The sequence below is a fragment of the Alligator mississippiensis genome, chromosome 4, assembly GCF_030867095.1.
Source record: "Alligator mississippiensis isolate rAllMis1 chromosome 4, rAllMis1, whole genome shotgun sequence".
Taxonomy (NCBI): domain Eukaryota; kingdom Metazoa; phylum Chordata; order Crocodylia; family Alligatoridae; genus Alligator; species Alligator mississippiensis.
This window is the reverse complement of record NC_081827.1, coordinates 95,794,004-95,816,790: the sequence shown is the minus strand read 5'-3', so window position 1 is coordinate 95,816,790 and position 22,787 is coordinate 95,794,004. Positions and strand designations below refer to the sequence as shown.

Below are 22,787 nucleotides of genomic sequence, written 5' to 3'. Positions count from 1 at the left end.
ATTGTGCCTGACGGGAGAAATGCCCCAGGCTGCATCCTCAACAGGGCCAGCCCAGTCCTGAGCAGCCCGTAGCACCCTTCGCGTTGTGTGTGGCTGGGGGTGTGCCTCCTCTCTTCATGTTGAGCCCTGCCTCACTTTCCCTGGCCCCAGGGGGAAGTCGAATGGAGGTGGAGGGCTTTTGCTTCCTGTCTTTTCAGACCCATGACCTGAACAGAGCTGTTTGTTGCAAAAGACCAGCAGCTGGTGCCCCGAGCTCACAGGGCTGGTTCGCAGAGCTAACTGCCGCCCAATAATCCGGTTGGGTTCCTGTGGGGAAGGAGAGCGCCCCTGAGAGAGAGAATGGCAATCGCCTTCCGAGCTGGAGAGCTGCTATTGTTTTCCCGTCCGGGTCCCTTGCCCTAGACCTGGCCGACGGACCCCGGTGGGCCGGAGGTGAGGGCTCCCGGTGGTGGTGCGGGACCAGGGGGCTGAGCCAGCCGGGCCTTCTTAGCGCAGCCGGCAGCGCGTCAGTCTCATAATCTGGAGGTCCTGAGTTCGAGCCTCAGAGAAGGCAGGCTTGCCTCTTGCTGCCTGAGCCAGGCGCCTTGCCTGCCACCCGGGGCAGGCTCCAGTCGCCTAAGCTTGGCCCCCTGCTGCCTTTTCTTCCCGGTGCTGGCCAGGAGGCAGGCGCCTGGTGTGTCCGCGCGGGTGGCGCTGGCGATGCTCTTCCTGGGCCGGCTTTGCCCAAGGTAGCGCACACCATGAACGCTGAGGGCCATGCCCAGCCCGGTCACTAGTGGCAGCCCCAGTCCCTGCTTCTTTTCTGCTGGGCTGGTGCGGTGTCAGGTGCGGGAGGTGGCAGAGGAAAAGCAGCCAGGCCGAAGGAGGTGCTTGGGCGCCCCGCAGAGAAAGTGGCCCAGCCTGGGGGAGCGTGGCCGAGCGGTCCAAGGCGCTGGATTAAGGCTCCAGTCTCTGCGGGGGCGTGGGTTCGAATCCCACCGCTGCCACAGATTTTGCAGCGTGCAGGTGGCACTTGGGCCTCCCGAAGCTCCCCTTGCTACGGCCTTGTTCCCTCGCAGCTCGCGCTCTGCCCAAAGGTCCCCCTTAGGCTGCTGAAGCCTCGACTCTGCTCATTCTGCCCCTGCTTTCTGGAGCCCTTGCCCCCAAGTTGGGGGGGCTGCTCCAGCCCTTCTTGCCCCTGGTCCCAAGAGACCAGCTTCGCGACTGCCCCATACACAGTGGTGAGCAGGACCAGGGCGACCTGGGTGCTTGCAGGAGGCAGGACCAAGAGGAGCAGTGTGATACGGCAAGGAGGGAAATGGCGGTCGCCTCGAAGGAGGCGGAGCAGATGTGAAAAGCCTGGGAGTAGGGGCCTCTAGATACTAGGATGGCTGGGGAGAGGAAGGTGGGTAGCAGGCCGGGACCTGGAGCAAATGTTGGGCAGGCGGAAGTAGGGAAGCAGGGCGGTGGCGGCGGGGGCACGGAAAGACGGAGCCTGGGTGGGAGGGCCAGTTTTTGGAGGCTTAAGCCCCGGGTGTTTGTGCGGGTGCTGTGTTTATTGTTGCCCGACCGCACCCTCTGTATTTGCTTGGCAGGGAAATCCTGGGCGGTAGGAATTTGTGGCACCAGGTCAACCTTATGGAAGCCAAAGGGGACTTTCAGGCACAAGGTCAACCCCATGTATTCCTAAAGGGACTTTGAGGCACCAGGTCAACCCCATGGAAGCCAAAGGGGACTTTCAGGCACAGTGTCAACCCCATGTATTCCTAAGGGGTCTTTCAGGCACCAGGTCAACCCCATGGAAGCCAAAGGGGAGTTACAGGCAGAATGTCATCCCCATGTATTCCAAAGCTGACTTCCAGGCACCAGGTCAACCCCAATCACTCCTATGGGGACTTGCAGGCAGAATGTCAACCCCATGTATTCCTAAGGGGACTTTGAGGCACCAGGTCAACCCCATGGAAGCCAAAGGGGAGTTTCAGGCAGAATGTCACCCCCATGTATTCCAAAGGTGACTTCCAGGCACCAGATCAACCCCAATCACTCCTATGGGGATTTACAGGCAGAATGTTAACCCCGTGTATTCCTAAGGGGACTTTGAGGCACCAGGTCAACCCCATGGTAGCCAATGGGGACTTGCAGGCAGAATGTCAACCCCATGTCTTCCTAAGGGGACTTTGAGGCACCAGGTCAGCCCCATGGAAGCCAAAGGGGACTTTGAGTCACAATGTCAACCCCATGTATTCCTAAGGGGACGTCCAGGCACCAGGTCAACCCCATGGTAGCCAATGGGGACTTGCAGGCAGGATGTCAACCCCGTGTATTCCTAAGCGGACTTTGAGGCACCAGGTCAACCCCATGGAAGCCAAAGGGCACTTTCAGTCCCAATGTCAACCCCTTGCATTCCTAAGGGGACTTTCAGGCACCAGGTCAACCCCATGGAAGCCAATGGGGACTTTCAGGCAGAATGTCAACCCCATGTATTCCTAAGGGGACTTTGAAGCACCAGGTCAGCCCCATGCAAGCCAATGGGGACTTGCAGGCACAATGTCAACCCCGTGTATTCCTAAGCGGACTTTGAGGCACCAGGTCAACCCCATGGAAGCCAAAGGGGACTTTCAGGCACAATGTCAACCCCGTGTATTCCTAAGGGGTCTTTCAGGCACCAGGTCAACCCCATGGAAGCCAAAGGGGAGTTTCAGGCAGAATGTCACCCCCCTGTATTCCAAAGGTGACTTCCAGGCACCAGATCAACCCCAATCACTCCTATGGGGACTTGCAGGCGGAATGTCAACCCCATGTATTCCTAAGGGGACTTTGAGGCACCAGGTCAACCCCAGGGTAGCCAATGGGGACTTTCAGGCAGAATGTCAACCCCATGTGTTCCTAAGGGGACTTTCAGGCACCAGGTCTACCCCATGCACTGCTATGGGGACTTGCCAGCACAATGTCAACCCCATACATTGCTATGGGGACCTTGAGCCCCCAGGCCAACCTCATGCAAGCCTAAGGGGACCTTGAGGCTCTCGGTCAAGCCTGTGTAAGCTTATGGGGACTTCCAGGCACAATGTCATCCCCAGACATTGTTATGGGGCCTTTCGGGCACCAGCTCAACCCCATGCAAGTCTATGGGGACTTGTAGGCAGACAGTCAACCCTGTGCATTCCTATGGGGTCTTCCAGGCACCAGGTCAACCCCATGCAAGCCAGTGGGGACTTCCAGGCTCAATGTCAACCCCATGCATTCCTATGGGACCTTTCAGGCACCAGGTCAACCCCATGCAAGCCTCTGGCGTTTGAGGTCACGAGACCGATTCGCTCTCTCCGCTCCCTCCATTTTTGGCCAAATGCCCTCTCGGCCCATGGCGAGCAAGGGCCGGAAACGCATTGCAAGTCAAGGGCCCGTGCTGAGAGCGAGCCGCCCCCACCTCCCCGGCCCCGTCAGGAGAAGGCGGGCTGGCCAGCGCGCCGCAGGGCGTGGGGCCCCACCGGGCTGAGGGCCAGGTTCTGGCTCCAGCCTCTTTGGCAGCCTGGGCCCCAAAGCCCACGTTGCCACCTCCTCAGCCCCCACGCTCCAGGTTTGGGGGCTGAAGCTGTATTCCCGGATGTCTTGCCCAGGTAGGAGGACCCCTCGGGGCTGCGGTCACAGCTCTTGGCAGGCCGCCTTCTCCCAGGCCCTTCCTTTGCAGCCAGCCTCCCTGCTCTGCTGGCCTTTCCTGAGTAGCGGCCGCCACGTTCTCGGGCTCCTCCTAGACCCAGTCCCCCAAATCCTCCTGCGATCCTTCCCTCTCCCTCCCGCCTCCAACACAGACACAGGTGCTCAACCCCTTCTTTCTTTGGTCCCCAAACTAGGAGGCAGGGGGGAGGAAGATGCCTTCACGGCCTGGCAACCGCGTTGGCTTCCTTTGCTTGCGCTGTGGTGCCTGGTGCCCAGGTCACTCGGTCCCATTCCTGGCGGGCTCTTCTCTGCTTCTGAGCACCTTCTCCTCCCTTCCCTCCGAGGCCACAGCTGCCCCGGGGCTGCCGCAGCTGCCCCGCCCCCACTCCCTCGGCAGGACTGTCACTGGAGGAGAGCCCACCGGCCTTCCCTTGCAAAGTTCCGTGAGCACGCTCCCCACCGCCTTTGGGGAAGGAGGCCGGAGAGCCCCACTCTCAGGCATGTCAAGGACAAAGCCACTTGGAGGGGCGGGAATCAGGTAGGGGAAGCAAAAGGCAAGCAGGGGGGAAACATAGCAGAGGATGGTTTCGATCCATCGACCTCTGGGTTATGGGCCCAGCACGCTCCCGCTGCGCCACTCTGCTGCGGCTGGCAGGCTGCCCTTCTGCCCCGACACCCTCTTGCCTCTCTGACAGGAAGCCAGCACCTCGCACAGTGAGGAGCAGTGCTTCCTTTCTCCTCCTCCCAGCCCACGCCTTCCCGCAGGCTCCCCACGCAGGCCAAAACCCGAGCCAGCGCTCTTCCTGGTGGCCATGCAACCGCCCGCCACAGATACCTGCAGAGCCCAGGTGGAAGGGCGCCCCTTCCTTTCTTCTGCCCGCGCCCCTCTTCTGAGCCTCTGACAGCAGCCTTTGACAGCGGGTTCTGCCTCCAGGCAATATGTTTTCAGGATCTGGGACCACGGAGTAGGACTGTGCATCACTCCAGCACGGCGGTCCACTGGTGCCCACGAGTATTGTGCCTGACGGGAGAAATGCCCCAGGCTGCATCCTCAACAGGGCCAGCCCAGTCCTGAGCAGCCCGTAGCACCCTTCGCGTTGTGTGTGGCTGGGGGTGTGCCTCCTCTCTTCATGTTGAGCCCTGCCTCACTTTCCCTGGCCCCAGGGGGAAGTCGAATGGAGGTGGAGGGCTTTTGCTTCCTGTCTTTTCAGACCCATGACCTGAACAGAGCTGTTTGTTGCAAAAGACCAGCAGCTGGTGCCCCGAGCTCACAGGGCTGGTTCGCAGAGCTAACTGCCGCCCAATAATCCGGTTGGGTTCCTGTGGGGAAGGAGAGCGCCCCTGAGAGAGAGAATGGCAATCGCCTTCCGAGCTGGAGAGCTGCTATTGTTTTCCCGTCCGGGTCCCTTGCCCTAGACCTGGCCGACGGACCCCGGTGGGCCGGAGGTGAGGGCTCCCGGTGGTGGTGCGGGACCAGGGGGCTGAGCCAGCCGGGCCTTCTTAGCGCAGCCGGCAGCGCGTCAGTCTCATAATCTGGAGGTCCTGAGTTCGAGCCTCAGAGAAGGCAGGCTTGCCTCTTGCTGCCTGAGCCAGGCGCCTTGCCTGCCACCCGGGGCAGGCTCCAGTCGCCTAAGCTTGGCCCCCCGCTGCCTTTTCTTCCCGGTGCTGGCCAGGAGGCAGGCGCCTGGTGTGTCCGCGCGGGTGGCGCTGGCGATGCTCTTCCTGGGCCGGCTTTGCCCAAGGTAGCGCACACCATGAACGCTGAGGGCCATGCCCAGCCCGGTCACTAGTGGCAGCCCCAGTCCCTGCTTCTTTTCTGCTGGGCTGGTGCGGTGTCAGGTGCGGGAGGTGGCGGAGGAAAAGCAGCCAGGCCGAAGCAGGTGCTTGGGCGCCCCGCAGAGAAAGTGGCCCAGCCTGAGGGAGCGTGGCCGAGCGGTCCAAGGCGCTGGATTAAGGCTCCAGTCTCTGCGGGGGCGTGGGTTCGAATCCCACCGCTGCCACAGATTTTGCAGCGTGCAGGTGGCACTTGGGCCTCCCGAAGCTCCCCTTGCTACGGCCTTGTTCCCTCGCAGCTCGCCCTCTGCCCAAAGGTCCCCCTTAGGCTGCTGAAGCCTCGACTCTGCTCATTCTGCCCCTGCTTTCTGGAGCCCTTGCCCCCAAGTTGGGGGGGCTGCTCCAGCCCTTCTTGCCCCTGGTCCCAAGAGACCAGCTTCGCGACTGCCCCATACACAGTGGTGAGCAGGACCAGGGCGACCTGGGTGCCTGCAGGAGGCAGGACCAAGAGGAGCAGTGTGATACGGCAAGGAGGGAAATGGCGGTCGCCTCGAAGGAGGCGGAGCAGATGTGAAAAGCCTGGGAGTAGGGGCCTCTAGATACTAGGATGGCTGGGGAGAGGAAGGTGGGTAGCAGGCCGGGACCTGGAGCAAATGTTGGGCAGGCGGAAGTAGGGAAGCAGGGCGGTGGCGGCGGGGGCACGGAAAGACGGAGCCTGGGTGGGAGGGCCAGTTTTTGGAGGCTTAAGCCCCGGGTGGTTGTGCGGGTGCTGTGTTTATTGTTGCCCGACCGCACCCTCTGTATTTGCTTGGCAGGGAAATCCTGGGCGGTAGGAATTTGTGGCACCAGGTCAACCTTATGGAAGCCAAAGGGGACTTTCAGGCACAAGGTCAACCCCATGTATTCCTAAAGGGACTTTGAGGCACCAGGTCAACCCCATGGAAGCCAAAGGGGACTTTCAGGCACAGTGTCAACCCCATGTATTCCTAAGGGGTCTTTCAGGCACCAGGTCAACCCCATGGAAGCCAAAGGGGAGTTACAGGCAGAATGTCATCCCCATGTATTCCAAAGCTGACTTCCAGGCACCAGGTCAACCCCAATCACTCCTATGGGGACTTGCAGGCAGAATGTCAACCCCATGTATTCCTAAGGGGACTTTGAGGCAGCAGGTCAACCCCATGGAAGCCAAAGGGGAGTTTCAGGCAGAATGTCACCCCCATGTATTCCAAAGGTGACTTCCAGGCACCAGATCAACCCCAATCACTCCTATGGGGATTTACAGGCAGAATGTTAACCCCGTGTATTCCTAAGGGGACTTGGAGGCACCAGGTCAACCCCATGGTAGCCAATGGGGACTTGCAGGCAGAATGTCAACCCCATGTCTTCCTAAGGGGACTTTGAGGCACCAGGTCAGCCCCATGGAAGCCAAAGGGGACTTTGAGTCACAATGTCAACCCCATGTATTCCTAAGGGGACGTCCAGGCACCAGGTCAACCCCATGGAAGCCAATGGGGACTTTCAGGCAGAATGTCAACCCCATGTATTCCTAAGGGGACTTGGAGGCACCAGGTCAACCCCATGGTAGCCAATGGGGACTTGCAGGCAGGATGTCAACCCCGTGTATTCCTAAGCGGACTTTGAGGCACCAGGTCAACCCCATGGAAGCCAAAGGGCACTTTCAGTCCCAATGTCAACCCCTTGCATTCCTAAGGGGACTTTCAGGCACCAGGTCAACCCCATGGAAGCCAATGGGGACTTTCAGGCAGAATGTCAACCCCATGTATTCCTAAGGGGACTTTGAAGCACCAGGTCAGCCCCATGCAAGCCAATGGGGACTTGCAGGCACAATGTCAACCCCGTGTATTCCTAAGCGGACTTTGAGGCACCAGGTCAACCCCATGGAAGCCAAAGGGGACTTTCAGGCACAATGTCAACCCCGTGTATTCCTAAGGGGTCTTTCAGGCACCAGGTCAACCCCATGGAAGCCAAAGGGGAGTTTCAGGCAGAATGTCACCCCCCTGTATTCCAAAGATGACTTCCAGGCACCAGATCAACCCCAATCACTCCTATGGGGACTTGCAGGCGGAATGTCAACCCCATGTATTCCTAAGGGGACTTTGAGGCACCAGGTCAACCCCAGGGAAGACAATGGGGACTTTCAGGCAGAATGTCAACCCCATGTGTTCCTAAGGGGACTTTCAGGCACCAGGTCTACCCCATGCACTGCTATGGGGACTTGCCAGCACAATGTCAACCCCATACATTGCTATGGGGACCTTGAGCCCCCAGGCCAACCTCATGCAAGCCTAAGGGGACCTTGAGGTTCTCGGTCAAGCCCGTGTAAGCTTATGGGGACTTCCAGGCACAATGTCATCCCCAGACATTGTTATGGGGCCTTTCGGGCACCAGCTCAACCCCATGCAAGTCTATGGGGACTTGTAGGCAGACAGTCAACCCTGTGCATTCCTATGGGGTCTTCCAGGCACCAGGTCAACCCCATGCAAGCCAGTGGGGACTTCCAGGCTCAATGTCAACCCCATGCATTCCTATGGGACCTTTCAGGCACCAGGTCAACCCCATGCAAGCCTCTGGCTTTTGAGGTCACGAGACCGATTCGCTCTCTCCGCTCCCTCCATTTTTGGCCAAATGCCCTCTCGGCCCATGGCGAGCAAGGGCCGGAAACGCATTGCAAGTCAAGGGCCCGTGCTGAGAGCGAGCCGCCCCCACCTCCCCGGCCCCGTCAGGAGAAGGCGGGCTGGCCAGCGCGCCGCAGGGCGTGGGGCCCCACCGGGCTGAGGGCCAGGTTCTGGCTCCAGCCTCTTTGGCAGCCTGGGCCCCAAAGCCCACGTTGCCACCTCCTCAGCCCCCACGCTCCAGGTTTGGGGGCTGAAGCTGTATTCCCGGATGTCTTGCCCAGGTAGGAGGACCCCTCGGGGCTGCGGTCACAGCTCTTGGCAGGCCGCCTTCTCCCAGGCCCTTCCTTTGCAGCCAGCCTCCCTGCTCTGCTGGCCTTTCCTGAGTAGCGGCCGCCACGTTCTCGGGCTCCTCCTAGACCCAGTCCCCCAAATCCTCCTGCGATCCTTCCCTCTCCCTCCCGCCTCCAACACAGACACAGGTGCTCAACCCCTTCTTTCTTTGGTCCCCAAACTAGGAGGCAGGGGGGAGGAAGATGCCTTCACGGCCTGGCAACCGCGTTGGCTTCCTTTGCTTGCGCTGTGGTGCCTGGTGCCCAGGTCACTCGGTCCCATTCCTGGCGGGCTCTTCTCTGCTTCTGAGCACCTTCTCCTCCCTTCCCTCCGAGGCCACAGCTGCCCCGGGGCTGCCGCAGCTGCCCCGCCCCCACTCCCTCGGCAGGACTGTCACTGGAGGAGAGCCCACCGGCCTTCCCTTGCAAAGTTCCGTGAGCACGCTCCCCACCGCCTTTGGGGAAGGAGGCCGGAGAGCCCCACTCTCAGGCATGTCAAGGACAAAGCCACTTGGAGGGGCGGGAATCAGGTAGGGGAAGCAAAAGGCAAGCAGGGGGGAAACATAGCAGAGGATGGTTTCGATCCATCGACCTCTGGGTTATGGGCCCAGCACGCTCCCGCTGCGCCACTCTGCTGCGGCTGGCAGGCTGCCCTTCTGCCCCGACACCCTCTTGCCTCTCTGACAGGAAGCCAGCACCTCGCACAGTGAGGAGCAGTGCTTCCTTTCTCCTCCTCCCAGCCCACGCCTTCCCGCAGGCTCCCCACGCAGGCCAAAACCCGAGCCAGCGCTCTTCCTGGTGGCCATGCAACCGCCCGCCACAGATACCTGCAGAGCCCAGGTGGAAGGGCGCCCCTTCCTTTCTTCTGCCCGCGCCCCTCTTCTGAGCCTCTGACAGCAGCCTTTGACAGCGGGTTCTGCCTCCAGGCAATATGTTTTCAGGATCTGGGACCACGGAGTAGGACTGTGCATCACTCCAGCACGGCGGTCCACTGGTGCCCACGAGTATTGTGCCTGACGGGAGAAATGCCCCAGGCTGCATCCTCAACAGGGCCAGCCCAGTCCTGAGCAGCCCGTAGCACCCTTCGCGTTGTGTGTGGCTGGGGGTGTGCCTCCTCTCTTCATGTTGAGCCCTGCCTCACTTTCCCTGGCCCCAGGGGGAAGTCGAATGGAGGTGGAGGGCTTTTGCTTCCTGTCTTTTCAGACCCATGACCTGAACAGAGCTGTTTGTTGCAAAAGACCAGCAGCTGGTGCCCCGAGCTCACAGGGCTGGTTCGCAGAGCTAACTGCCGCCCAATAATCCGGTTGGGTTCCTGTGGGGAAGGAGAGCGCCCCTGAGAGAGAGAATGGCAATCGCCTTCCGAGCTGGAGAGCTGCTATTGTTTTCCCGTCCGGGTCCCTTGCCCTAGACCTGGCCGACGGACCCCGGTGGGCCGGAGGTGAGGGCTCCCGGTGGTGGTGCGGGACCAGGGGGCTGAGCCAGCCGGGCCTTCTTAGCGCAGCCGGCAGCGCGTCAGTCTCATAATCTGGAGGTCCTGAGTTCGAGCCTCAGAGAAGGCAGGCTTGCCTCTTGCTGCCTGAGCCAGGCGCCTTGCCTGCCACCCGGGGCAGGCTCCAGTCGCCTAAGCTTGGCCCCCCGCTGCCTTTTCTTCCCGGTGCTGGCCAGGAGGCAGGCGCCTGGTGTGTCCGCGCGGGTGGCGCTGGCGATGCTCTTCCTGGGCCGGCTTTGCCCAAGGTAGCGCACACCATGAACGCTGAGGGCCATGCCCAGCCCGGTCACTAGTGGCAGCCCCAGTCCCTGCTTCTTTTCTGCTGGGCTGGTGCGGTGTCAGGTGCGGGAGGTGGCGGAGGAAAAGCAGCCAGGCCGAAGCAGGTGCTTGGGCGCCCCGCAGAGAAAGTGGCCCAGCCTGGGGGAGCGTGGCCGAGCGGTCCAAGGCGCTGGATTAAGGCTCCAGTCTCTGCGGGGGCGTGGGTTCGAATCCCACCGCTGCCACAGATTTTGCAGCGTGCAGGTGGCACTTGGGCCTCCCGAAGCTCCCCTTGCTACGGCCTTGTTCCCTCGCAGCTCGCCCTCTGCCCAAAGGTCCCCCTTAGGCTGCTGAAGCCTCGACTCTGCTCATTCTGCCCCTGCTTTCTGGAGCCCTTGCCCCCAAGTTGGGGGGGCTGCTCCAGCCCTTCTTGCCCCTGGTCCCAAGAGACCAGCTTCGCGACTGCCCCATACACAGTGGTGAGCAGGACCAGGGCGACCTGGGTGCCTGCAGGAGGCAGGACCAAGAGGAGCAGTGTGATACGGCAAGGAGGGAAATGGCGGTCGCCTCGAAGGAGGCGGAGCAGATGTGAAAAGCCTGGGAGTAGGGGCCTCTAGATACTAGGATGGCTGGGGAGAGGAAGGTGGGTAGCAGGCCGGGACCTGGAGCAAATGTTGGGCAGGCGGAATTAGGGAAGCAGGGCGGTGGCGGCGGGGGCAGGGAAAGACGGAGCCTGGGTGGGAGGGCCAGTTTTTGGAGGCTTAAGCCCCGGGTGGTTGTGCGGGTGCTGTGTTTATTGTTGCCCGAACGCACCCTCTGTATTTGCTTGGCAGGGAAATCCTGGGCGGTAGGAATTTGTGGCACCAGGTCAACCTTATGGAAGCCAAAGGGGACTTTCAGGCACAAGGTCAACCCCATGTATTCCTAAAGGGACTTTGAGGCACCAGGTCAACCCCATGGAAGCCAAAGGGGACTTTCAGGCACAGTGTCAACCCCATGTATTCCTAAGGGGTCTTTCAGGCACCAGGTCAACCCCATGGAAGCCAAAGGGGAGTTACAGGCAGAATGTCATCCCCATGTATTCCAAAGCTGACTTCCAGGCACCAGGTCAACCCTAATCACTCCTATGGGGACTTGCAGGCAGAATGTCAACCCCATGTATTCCTAAGGGGACTTTGAGGCACCAGGTCAACCCCATGGAAGCCAAAGGGAAGTTTCAGGCAGAATGTCACCCCCATGTATTCCAAAGGTGACTTCCAGGCACCAGATCAACCCCAATCACTCCTATGGGGACTTGCAGGCAGAATGTCAACCCCATGTATTCCTAAGGGGACTTTGAGGCACCAGGTCAGCCCCATGGAAGCCAAAGGGGACTTTGAGTCACAATGTCAACCCCATGTATTCCTAAGGGGACGTCCAGGCACCAGGTCAACCCCATGGAAGCCAATGGGGACTTTCAGGCAGAATGTCAACCCCATGTATTCCTAAGGGGACTTGGAGGCACCAGGTCAACCCCATGGTAGCCAATGGGGACTTGCAGGCAGGATGTCAACCCCGTGTATTCCTAAGCGGACTTTGAGGCACCAGGTCAACCCCATGGAAGCCAAAGGGCACTTTCAGTCCCAATGTCAACCCCTTGCATTCCTAAGGGGACTTTCAGGCACCAGGTCAACCCCATGGAAGCCAATGGGGACTTTCAGGCAGAATGTCAACCCCATGTATTCCTAAGGGGACTTTGAGGCACCAGGTCAGCCCCATGCAAGCCAATGGGGACTTGCAGGCACAATGTCAACCCCGTGTATTCCTAAGCGGACTTTGAGGCACCAGGTCAACCCCATGGAAGCCAAAGGGGACTTTCAGGCACAATGTCAACCCCGTGTATTCCTAAGGGGTCTTTCAGGCACCAGGTCAACCCCATGGAAGCCAAAGGGGAGTTTCAGGCAGAATGTCACCCCCCTGTATTCCAAAGGTGACTTCCAGGCACCAGATCAACCCCAATCACTCCTATGGGGACTTGCAGGCGGAATGTCAACCCCATGTATTCCTAAGGGGACTTTGAGGCACCAGGTCAACCCCATGGAAGCCAATGGGGACTTTCAGGCAGAATGTCAACCCCATGTGTTCCTAAGGGGACTTTCAGGCACCAGGTCTACCCCATGCACTGCTATGGGGACTTGCCAGCACAATGTCAACCCCATACATTGCTATGGGGACCTTGAGCCCCCAGGCCAACCTCATGCAAGCCTAAGGGGACCTTGAGGCTCTCGGTCAAGCCCGTGTAAGCTTATGGGGACTTCCAGGCACAATGTCATCCCCAGACATTGTTATGGGGCCTTTCGGGCACCAGCTCAACCCCATGCAAGTCTATGGGGACTTGTAGGCAGACAGTCAACCCTGTGCATTCCTATGGGGTCTTCCAGGCACCAGGTCAACCCCATGCAAGCCAGTGGGGACTTCCAGGCACAATGTCAACCCCATGCATTCGTATGGGACCTTTCAGGCACCAGGTCAACCCCATGCAAGCCTCTGGCGTTTGAGGTCACGAGACCGATTCGCTCTCTCCGCTCCCTCCATTTTTGGCCAAATGCCCTCTCGGCCCATGGCGAGCAAGGGCCGGAAACGCATTGCAAGTCAAGGGCCCGTGCTGAGAGCGAGCCGCCCCCACCTCCCCGGCCCCGTCAGGAGAAGGCGGGCTGGCCAGCGCGCCGCAGGGCGTGGGGCCCCACCGGGCTGAGGGCCAGGTTCTGGCTCCAGCCTCTTTGGCAGCCTGGGCCCCAAAGCCCACGTTGCCACCTCCTCAGCCCCCACGCTCCAGGTTTGGGGGCTGAAGCTGTATTCCCGGATGTCTTGCCCAGGTAGGAGGACCCCTCGGGGCTGCGGTCACAGCTCTTGGCAGGCCGCCTTCTCCCAGGCCCTTCCTTTGCAGCCAGCCTCCCTGCTCTGCTGGCCTTTCCTGAGTAGCGGCCGCCACGTTCTCGGGCTCCTCCTAGACCCAGTCGCCCAAATCCTCCTGCGATCCTTCCCTCTCCCTCCCGCCTCCAACACAGACACAGGTGCTCAACCCCTTCTTTCTTTGGTCCCCAAACTAGGAGGCAGGGGGGAGGAAGATGCCTTCACGGCCTGGCAACCACGTTGGCTTCCTTTGCTTGCGCTGTGGTGCCTGGTGCCCAGGTCACTCGGTCCCATTCCTGGCGGGCTCTTCTCTGCTTCTGAGCACCTTCTCCTCCCTTCCCTCCGAGGCCACAGCTGCCCCGGGGCTGCCGCAGCTGCCCCGCCCCCACTCCCTCGGCAGGACTGTCACTGGAGGAGAGCCCACCGGCCTTCCCTTGCAAAGTTCCGTGAGCACGCTCCCCACCGCCTTTGGGGAAGGAGGCCGGAGAGCCCCACTCTCAGGCATGTCAAGGACAAAGCCACTTGGAGGGGCGGGAATCAGGTAGGGGAAGCAAAAGGCAAGCAGGGGGGAAACATAGCAGAGGATGGTTTCGATCCATCGACCTCTGGGTTATGGGCCCAGCACGCTCCCGCTGCGCCACTCTGCTGGGGCTGGCAGGCTGCCCTTCTGCCCCGACACCCTCTTGCCTCTCTGACAGGAAGCCAGCACCTCGCACAGTGAGGAGCAGTGCTTCCTTTCTCCTCCTCCCAGCCCACGCCTTCCCGCAGGCTCCCCACGCAGGCCAAAACCCGAGCCAGCGCTCTTCCTGGTGGCCATGCAACCGCCCGCCACAGATACCTGCAGAGCCCAGGTGGAAGGGCGCCCCTTCCTTTCTTCTGCCCGCGCCCCTCTTCTGAGCCTCTGACAGCAGCCTTTGACAGCGGGTTCTGCCTCCAGGCAATATGTTTTCAGGATCTGGGACCACGGAGTAGGACTGTGCATCACTCCAGCACGGCGGTCCACTGGTGCCCACGAGTATTGTGCCTGACGGGAGAAATGCCCCAGGCTGCATCCTCAACAGGGCCAGCCCAGTCCTGAGCAGCCCGTAGCACCCTTCGCGTTGTGTGTGGCTGGGGGTGTGCCTCCTCTCTTCATGTTGAGCCCTGCCTCACTTTCCCTGGCCCCAGGGGGAAGTCGAATGGAGGTGGAGGGCTTTTGCTTCCTGTCTTTTCAGACCCATGACCTGAACAGAGCTGTTTGTTGCAAAAGACCAGCAGCTGGTGCCCCGAGCTCACAGGGCTGGTTCGCAGAGCTAACTGCCGCCCAATAATCCGGTTGGGTTCCTGTGGGGAAGGAGAGCGCCCCTGAGAGAGAGAATGGCAATCGCCTTCCGAGCTGGAGAGCTGCTATTGTTTTCCCGTCCGGGTCCCTTGCCCTAGACCTGGCCGACGGACCCCGGTGGGCCGGAGGTGAGGGCTCCCGGTGGTGGTGCGGGACCAGGGGGCTGAGCCAGCCGGGCCTTCTTAGCGCAGCCGGCAGCGCGTCAGTCTCATAATCTAGAGGTCCTGAGTTCGAGCCTCAGAGAAGGCAGGCTTGCCTCTTGCTGCCTGAGCCAGGCGCCTTGCCTGCCACCCGGGGCAGGCTCCAGTCGCCTAAGCTTGGCCCCCCGCTGCCTTTTCTTCCCGGTGCTGGCCAGGAGGCAGGCGCCTGGTGTGTCCGCGCGGGTGGCGCTGGCGATGCTCTTCCTGGGCCGGCTTTGCCCAAGGTAGCGCACACCATGAACGCTGAGGGCCATGCCCAGCCCGGTCACTAGTGGCAGCCCCAGTCCCTGCTTCTTTTCTGCTGGGCTGGTGCGGTGTCAGGTGCGGGAGGTGGCGGAGGAAAAGCAGCCAGGCCGAAGCAGGTGCTTGGGCGCCCCGCAGAGAAAGTGGCCCAGCCTGGGGGAGCGTGGCCGAGCGGTCCAAGGCGCTGGATTAAGGCTCCAGTCTCTGCGGGGGCGTGGGTTCGAATCCCACCGCTGCCACAGATTTTGCAGCGTGCAGGTGGCACTTGGGCCTCCCGAAGCTCCCCTTGCTACGGCCTTGTTCCCTCGCAGCTCGCGCTCTGCCCAAAGGTCCCCCTTAGGCTGCTGAAGCCTCGACTCTGCTCATTCTGCCCCTGCTTTCTGGAGCCCTTGCCCCCAAGTTGGGGGGGCTGCTCCAGCCCTTCTTGCCCCTGGTCCCAAGAGACCAGCTTCGCGACTGCCCCATACACAGTGGTGAGCAGGACCAGGGCGACCTGGGTGCCTGCAGGAGGCAGGACCAAGAGGAGCAGTGTGATACGGCAAGGAGGGAAATGGCGGTCGCCTCGAAGGAGGCGGAGCAGATGTGAAAAGCCTGGGAGTAGGGGCCTCTAGATACTAGGATGGCTGGGGAGAGGAAGGTGGGTAGCAGGCCGGGACCTGGAGCAAATGTTGGGCAGGCGGAAGTAGGGAAGCAGGGCGGTGGCGGCGGGGGCAGGGAAAGACGGAGCCTGGGTGGGAGGGCCAGTTTTTGGAGGCTTAAGCCCCGGGTGGTTGTGCGGGTGCTGTGTTTATTGTTGCCCGACCGCACCCTCTGTATTTGCTTGGCAGGGAAATCCTGGGCGGTAGGAATTTGTGGCACCAGGTCAACCTTATGGAAGCCAAAGGGGACTTTCAGGCACAAGGTCAACCCCATGTATTCCTAAAGGGACTTTGAGGCACCAGGTCAACCCCATGGAAGCCAAAGGGGACTTTCAGGCACAGTGTCAACCCCATGTATTCCTAAGGGGTCTTTCAGGCACCAGGTCAACCCCATGGAAGCCAAAGGGGAGTTACAGGCAGAATGTCCTCCCCATGTATTCCAAAGCTGACTTCCAGGCACCAGGTCAAACCCAATCACTCCTATGGGGACTTGCAGGCAGAATGTCAACCCCATGTATTCCTAAGGGGACTTTGAGGCACCAGGTCAACCCCATGGAAGCCAAAGGGGAGTTTCAGGCAGAATGTCACCCCCATGTATTCCAAAGGTGACTTCCAGGCACCAGATCAACCCCAATCACTCCTATGGGGATTTACAGGCAGAATGTTAACCCCGTGTATTCCTAAGGGGACTTTGAGGCACCAGGTCAACCCCATGGTAGCCAATGGGGACTTGCAGGCAGAATGTCAACCCCATGTCTTCCTAAGGGGACTTTGAGGCACCAGGTCAGCCCCATGGAAGCCAAAGGGGACTTTGAGTCACAATGTCAACCCCATGTATTCCTAAGGGGACGTCCAGGCACCAGGTCAACCCCATGGAAGCCAATGGGGACTTTCAGGCAGAATGTCAACCCCATGTATTCCTAAGGGGACTTGGAGGCACCAGGTCAACCCCATGGTAGCCAATGGGGACTTGCAGGCAGGATGTCAACCCCGTGTATTCCTAAGCGGACTTTGAGGCACCAGGTCAACCCCATGGAAGCCAAAGGACACTTTCAGTCCCAATGTCAACCCCTTGCATTCCTAAGGGGACTTTCAGGCACCAGGTCAACCCCATGGAAGCCAATGGGGACTTTCAGGCAGAATGTCAACCCCATGTATTCCTAAGGGGACTTTGAGGCACCAGGTCAGCCCCATGCAAGCCAATGGGGACTTGCAGGCACAATGTCAACCCCGTGTATTCCTAAGCGGACTTTGAGGCACCAGGTCAACCCCATGGAAGCCAAAGGGGACTTTCAGGCACAATGTCAACCCCGTGTATTCCTAAGGGGTCTTTCAGGCACCAGGTCAACCCCATGGAAGCCAAAGGGGAGTTTCAGGCAGAATGTCACCCCCCTGTATTCCAAAGGTGACTTCCAGGCACCAGATCAACCCCAATCACTCCTATGGGGACTTGCAGGCGGAATGTCAACCCCATGTATTCCTAAGGGGACTTTGAGGCACCAGGTCAACCCCATGGAAGCCAATGGGGACTTTCAGGCAGAATGTCAACCCCATGTGTTCCTAAGGGGACTTTCAGGCACCAGGTCTACCCCATGCACTGCTATGGGGACTTGCCAGCACAATGTCAACCCCATACATTGCTATGGGGACCTTGAGCCCCCAGGCCAACCTCATGCAAGCCTAAGGGGACCTTGAGGCTCTCGGTCAAGCCCGTGTAAGCTTATGGGGACTTCCAGGCACAATGTCATCCCCAGACATTGTTATGGGGCCTTTCGGGCACCAGCTCAACCCCATGCAAGTCTATGGGGACTTGTAGGCAGACAGTCAACCCTGTGCATTCCTATGGGGTCTTCCAGGCACCAGGTCAACCCCATGCAAGCCAGTGGGGACTTCCAGGCACAATGTCAACCCCATGCATTCGTATGGGACCTTTCAGGCACCAGGTCAACCCCATGCAAGCCTCTGGCGTTTGAGGTCACGAGACCGATTCGCTCTCTCCGCTCCCTCCATTTTTGGCCAAATGCCCTCTCGGCCCATGGCGAGCAAGGGCCGGAAACGCATTGCAAGTCAAGGGCCCGTGCTGAGAGCGAGCCGCCCCCACCTCCCCGGCCCCGTCAGGAGAAGGCGGGCTGGCCAGCGCGCCGCAGGGCGTGGGGCCCCACCGGGCTGAGGGCCAGGTTCTGGCTCCAGCCTCTTTGGCAGCCTGGGCCCCAAAGCCCACGTTGCCACCTCCTCAGCCCCCACGCTCCAGGTTTGGGGGCTGAAGCTGTATTCCCGGATGTCTTGCCCAGGTAGGAGGACCCCTCGGGGCTGCGGTCACAGCTCTTGGCAGGCCGCCTTCTCCCAGGCCCTTCCTTTGCAGCCAGCCTCCCTGCTCTGCTGGCCTTTCCTGAGTAGCGGCCGCCACGTTCTCGGGCTCCTCCTAGACCCAGTCGCCCAAATCCTCCTGCGATCCTTCCCTCTCCCTCCCGCCTCCAACACAGACACAGGTGCTCAACCCCTTCTTTCTTTGGTCCCCAAACTAGGAGGCAGGGGGGAGGAAGATGCCTTCACGGCCTGGCAACCGCGTTGGCTTCCTTTGCTTGCGCTGTGGTGCCTGGTGCCCAGGTCACTCGGTCCCATTCCTGGCGGGCTCTTCTCTGCTTCTGAGCACCTTCTCCTCCCTTCCCTCCGAGGCCACAGCTGCCCCGGGGCTGCCGCAGCTGCCCCGCCCCCACTCCCTCGGCAGGACTGTCACTGGAGGAGAGCCCACCGGCCTTCCCTTGCAAAGTTCCGTGAGCACGCTCCCCACCGCCTTTGGGGAAGGAGGCCGGAGAGCCCCACTCTCAGGCATGTCAAGGACAAAGCCACTTGGAGGGGCGGGAATCAGGTAGGGGAAGCAAAAGGCAAGCAGGGGGGAAACATAGCAGAGGATGGTTTCGATCCATCGACCTCTGGGTTATGGGCCCAGCACGCTCCCGCTGCGCCACTCTGCTGGGGCTGGCAGGCTGCCCTTCTGCCCCGACACCCTCTTGCCTCTCTGACAGGAAGCCAGCACCTCGCACAGTGAGGAGCAGTGCTTCCTTTCTCCTCCTCCCAGCCCACGCCTTCCCGCAGGCTCCCCACGCAGGCCAAAACCCGAGCCAGCGCTCTTCCTGGTGGCCATGCAACCGCCCGCCACAGATACCTGCAGAGCCCAGGTGGAAGGGCGCCCCTTCCTTTCTTCTGCCCGCGCCCCTCTTCTGAGCCTCTGACAGCAGCCTTTGACAGCGGGTTCTGCCTCCAGGCAATATGTTTTCAGGATCTGGGACCACGGAGTAGGACTGTGCATCACTCCAGCACGGCGGTCCACTGGTGCCCACGAGTATTGTGCCTGACGGGAGAAATGCCCCAGGCTGCATCCTCAACAGGGCCAGCCCAGTCCTGAGCAGCCCGTAGCACCCTTCACGTTGTGTGTGGCTGGGGGTGTGCCTCCTCTCTTCATGTTGAGCCCTGCCTCACTTTCCCTGGCCCCAGGGGGAAGTCGAATGGAGGTGGAGGGCTTTTGCTTCCTGTCTTTTCAGACCCATGACCTGAACAGAGCTGTTTGTTGCAAAAGACCAGCAGCTGGTGCCCCGAGCTCACAGGGCTGGTTCGCAGAGCTAACTGCCGCCCAATAATCCGGTTGGGTTCCTGTGGGGAAGGAGAGCGCCCCTGAGAGAGAGAATGGCAATCGCCTTCCGAGCTGGAGAGCTGCTATTGTTTTCCCGTCCGGGTCCCTTGCCCTAGACCTGGCCGACGGACCCCGGTGGGCCGGAGGTGAGGGCTCCCGGTGGTGGTGCGGGACCAGGGGGCTGAGCCAGCCGGGCCTTCTTAGCGCAGCCGGCAGCGCGTCAGTCTCATAATCTAGAGGTCCTGAGTTCGAGCCTCAGAGAAGGCAGGCTTGCCTCTTGCTGCCTGAGCCAGGCGCCTTGCCTGCCACCCGGGGCAGGCTCCAGTCGCCTAAGCTTGGCCCCCCGCTGCCTTTTCTTCCCGGTGCTGGCCAGGAGGCAGGCGCCTGGTGTGTCCGCGCGGGTGGCGCTGGCGATGCTCTTCCTGGGCCGGCTTTGCCCAAGGTAGCGCACGCCATGAACGCTGAGGGCCATGCCCAGCCCGGTCACTAGTGGCAGCCCCAGTCCCTGCTTCTTTTCTGCTGGGCTGGTGCGGTGTCAGGTGCGGGAGGTGGCGGAGGAAAAGCAGCCAGGCCGAAGCAGGTGCTTGGGCGCCCCGCAGAGAAAGTGGCCCAGCCTGGGGGAGCGTGGCCGAGCGGTCCAAGGCACTGGATTAAGGCTCCAGTCTCTGCGGGGGCGTGGGTTCGAATCCCACCGCTGCCACAGATTTTGCAGCGTGCAGGTGGCACTTGGGCCTCCCGAAGCTCCCCTTGCTACGGCCTTGTTCCCTCGCAGCTCGCCCTCTGCCCAAAGGTCCCCCTTAGGCTGCTGAAGCCTCGACTCTGCTCATTCTGCCCCTGCTTTCTGGAGCCCTTGCCCCCAAGTTGGGGGGGCTGCTCCAGCCCTTCTTGCCCCTGGTCCCAAGAGACCAGCTTCGCGACTGCCCCATACACAGTGGTGAGCAGGACCAGGGCGACCTGGGTGCCTGCAGGAGGCAGGACCAAGAGGAGCAGTGTGATACGGCAAGGAGGGAAATGGCGGTCGCCTCGAAGGAGGCGGAGCAGATGTGAAAAGCCTGGGAGTAGGGGCCTCTAGATACTAGGATGGCTGGGGAGAGGAAGGTGGGTAGCAGGCCGGGACCTGGAGCAAATGTTGGGCAGGCGGAAGTAGGGAAGCAGGGCGGTGGCGGCGGGGGCACGGAAAGACGGAGCCTGGGTGGGAGGGCCAGTTTTTGGAGGCTTAAGCCCCGGGTGGTTGTGCGGGTGCTGTGTTTATTGTTGCCCGACCGCACCCTCTGTATTTGCTTGGCAGGGAAATCCTGGGCGGTAGGAATTTGTGGCACCAGGTCAACCTTATGGAAGCCAAAGGGGACTTTCAGGCACAAGGTCAACCCCATGTATTCCTAAAGGGACTTTGAGGCACCAGGTCAACCCCATGGAAGCCAAAGGGGACTTTCAGGCACAGTGTCAACCCCATGTATTCCTAAGGGGTCTTTCAGGCACCAGGTCAACCCCATGGAAGCCAAAGGGGAGTTACAGGCAGAATGTCATCCCCATGTATTCCAAAGCTGACTTCCAGGCACCAGGTCAACCCCAATCACTCCTATGGGGACTTGCAGGCAGAATGTCAACCCCATGTATTCCTAAGGGGACTTTGAGGCACCAGGTCAACCCCATGGAAGCCAAAGGGAAGTTTCAGGCAGAATGTCACCCCCATGTATTCCAAAGGTGACTTCCAGGCACCAGATCAACCCCAATCACTCCTATGGGGATTTACAGGCAGAATGTTAACCCCGTGTATTCCTAAGGGGACTTTGAGGCACCAGGTCAACCCCATGGTAGCCAATGGGGACTTGCAGGCAGAATGTCAACCCCATGTCTTCCTAAGGGGACTTTGAGGCACCAGGTCAGCCCCATGGAAGCCAAAGGGGACTTTGAGTCACAATGTCAACCCCATGTATTCCTAAGGGGACGTCCAGGCACCAGGTCAACCCCATGGAAGCCAATGGGGACTTTCAGGCAGAATGTCAACCCCATGTATTCCTAAGGGGACTTGGAGGCACCAGGTCAACCCCATGGTAGCCAATGGGGACTTGCAGGCAGGATGTCAACCCCGTGTATTCCTAAGCGGACTTTGAGGCACCAGGTCAACCCCATGGAAGCCAAAGGGCACTTTCAGTCCCAATGTCAACCCCTTGCATTCCTAAGGGGACTTTCAGGCACCAGGTCAACCCCATGGAAGCCAATGGGGACTTTCAGGCAGAATGTCAACCCCATGTATTCCTAAGGGGACTTTGAGGCACCAGGTCAGCCCCATGCAAGCCAATGGGGACTTGCAGGCACAATGTCAACCCCGTGTATTCCTAAGCGGACTTTGAGGCACCAGGTCAACCCCATGGAAGCCAAAGGGGACTTTCAGGCACAATGTCAACCCCGTGTATTCCTAAGGGGTCTTTCAGGCACCAGGTCAACCCCATGGAAGCCAAAGGGGAGTTTCAGGCAGAATGTCACCCCCCTGTATTCCAAAGGTGACTTCCAGGCACCAGATCAACCCCAATCACTCCTATGGGGACTTGCAGGCGGAATGTCAACCCCATGTATTCCTAAGGGGACTTTGAGGCACCAGGTCAGCCCCATGGAAGCCAATGGGGACTTTCAGGCAGAATGTCAACCCCATGTGTTCCTAAGGGGACTTTCAGGCACCAGGTCTACCCCATGCACTGCTATGGGGACTTGCCAGCACAATGTCAACCCCATACATTGCTATGGGGACCTTGAGCCCCCAGGCCAACCTCATGCAAGCCTAAGGGGACCTTGAGGCTCTCGGTCAAGCCCGTGTAAGCTTATGGGGACTTCCAGGCACAATGTCATCCCCAGACATTGTTATGGGGCCTTTTGGGCACCAGCTCAAACCCATGCAAGTCTATGGGGACTTGTAGGCAGACAGTCAACCCTGTGCATTCCTATGGGGTCTTCCAGGCACCAGGTCAACCCCATGCAAGCCAGTGGGGACTTCCAGGCACAATGTCAACCCCATGCATTCGTATGGGACCTTTCAGGCACCAGGTCAACCCCATGCAAGCCTCTGGCGTTTGAGGTCACGAGACCGATTCGCTCTCTCCGCTCCCTCCATTTTTGGCCAAATGCCCTCTCGGCCCATGGCGAGCAAGGGCCGGAAACGCATTGCAAGTCAAGGGCCCGTGCTGAGAGCGAGCCGCCCCCACCTCCCCGGCCCCGTCAGGAGAAGGCGGGCTGGCCAGCGCGCCGCAGGGCGTGGGGCCCCACCGGGCTGAGGGCCAGGTTCTGGCTCCAGCCTCTTTGGCAGCCTGGGCCCCAAAGCCCACGTTGCCACCTCCTCAGCCCCCACGCTCCAGGTTTGGGGGCTGAAGCTGTATTCCCGGATGTCTTGCCCAGGTAGGAGGACCCCTCGGGGCTGCGGTCACAGCTCTTGGCAGGCCGCCTTCTCCCAGGCCCTTCCTTTGCAGCCAGCCTCCCTGCTCTGCTGGCCTTTCCTGAGTAGCGGCCGCCACGTTCTCGGGCTCCTCCTAGACCCAGTCGCCCAAATCCTCCTGCGATCCTTCCCTCTCCCTCCCGCCTCCAACACAGACACAGGTGCTCAACCCCTTCTTTCTTTGGTCCCCAAACTAGGAGGCAGGGGGGAGGAAGATGCCTTCACGGCCTGGCAACCGCGTTGGCTTCCTTTGCTTGCGCTGTGGTGCCTGGTGCCCAGGTCACTCGGTCCCATTCCTGGCGGGCTCTTCTCTG

The 22,787-nt window shown here is 60.5% G+C and overlaps 7 non-coding genes across 7 annotated transcripts; all 7 read left to right on the top strand.

The window, feature by feature from the left end:
• The first annotated feature begins 480 nt into the window (after window positions 1–480).
• On the top strand, window positions 481–553 carry TRNAM-CAU (transfer RNA methionine (anticodon CAU)). The gene has a single exon. It is a non-coding gene; the product is annotated as a tRNA-Met (tRNA).
• A 351-nt stretch (window positions 554–904) lies between these two features.
• On the top strand, window positions 905–986 carry TRNAL-AAG (transfer RNA leucine (anticodon AAG)). The gene has a single exon. It is a non-coding gene; the product is annotated as a tRNA-Leu (tRNA).
• Window positions 987–5,130: 4,144 nt separating this feature from the next.
• On the top strand, window positions 5,131–5,203 carry TRNAM-CAU (transfer RNA methionine (anticodon CAU)). The gene has a single exon. It is a non-coding gene; the product is annotated as a tRNA-Met (tRNA).
• Window positions 5,204–5,554: 351 nt separating this feature from the next.
• Window positions 5,555–5,636, top strand: TRNAL-AAG (transfer RNA leucine (anticodon AAG)). The gene has a single exon. It is a non-coding gene; the product is annotated as a tRNA-Leu (tRNA).
• A 4,224-nt stretch (window positions 5,637–9,860) lies between these two features.
• On the top strand, window positions 9,861–9,933 carry TRNAM-CAU (transfer RNA methionine (anticodon CAU)). The gene has a single exon. It is a non-coding gene; the product is annotated as a tRNA-Met (tRNA).
• Window positions 9,934–10,284: 351 nt separating this feature from the next.
• On the top strand, window positions 10,285–10,366 carry TRNAL-AAG (transfer RNA leucine (anticodon AAG)). Its single transcript has one exon. It is a non-coding gene; the product is annotated as a tRNA-Leu (tRNA).
• Window positions 10,367–14,934: 4,568 nt separating this feature from the next.
• On the top strand, window positions 14,935–15,016 carry TRNAL-AAG (transfer RNA leucine (anticodon AAG)). Its single transcript has one exon. It is a non-coding gene; the product is annotated as a tRNA-Leu (tRNA).
• The last annotated feature ends 7,771 nt before the right edge of the window (window positions 15,017–22,787 follow it).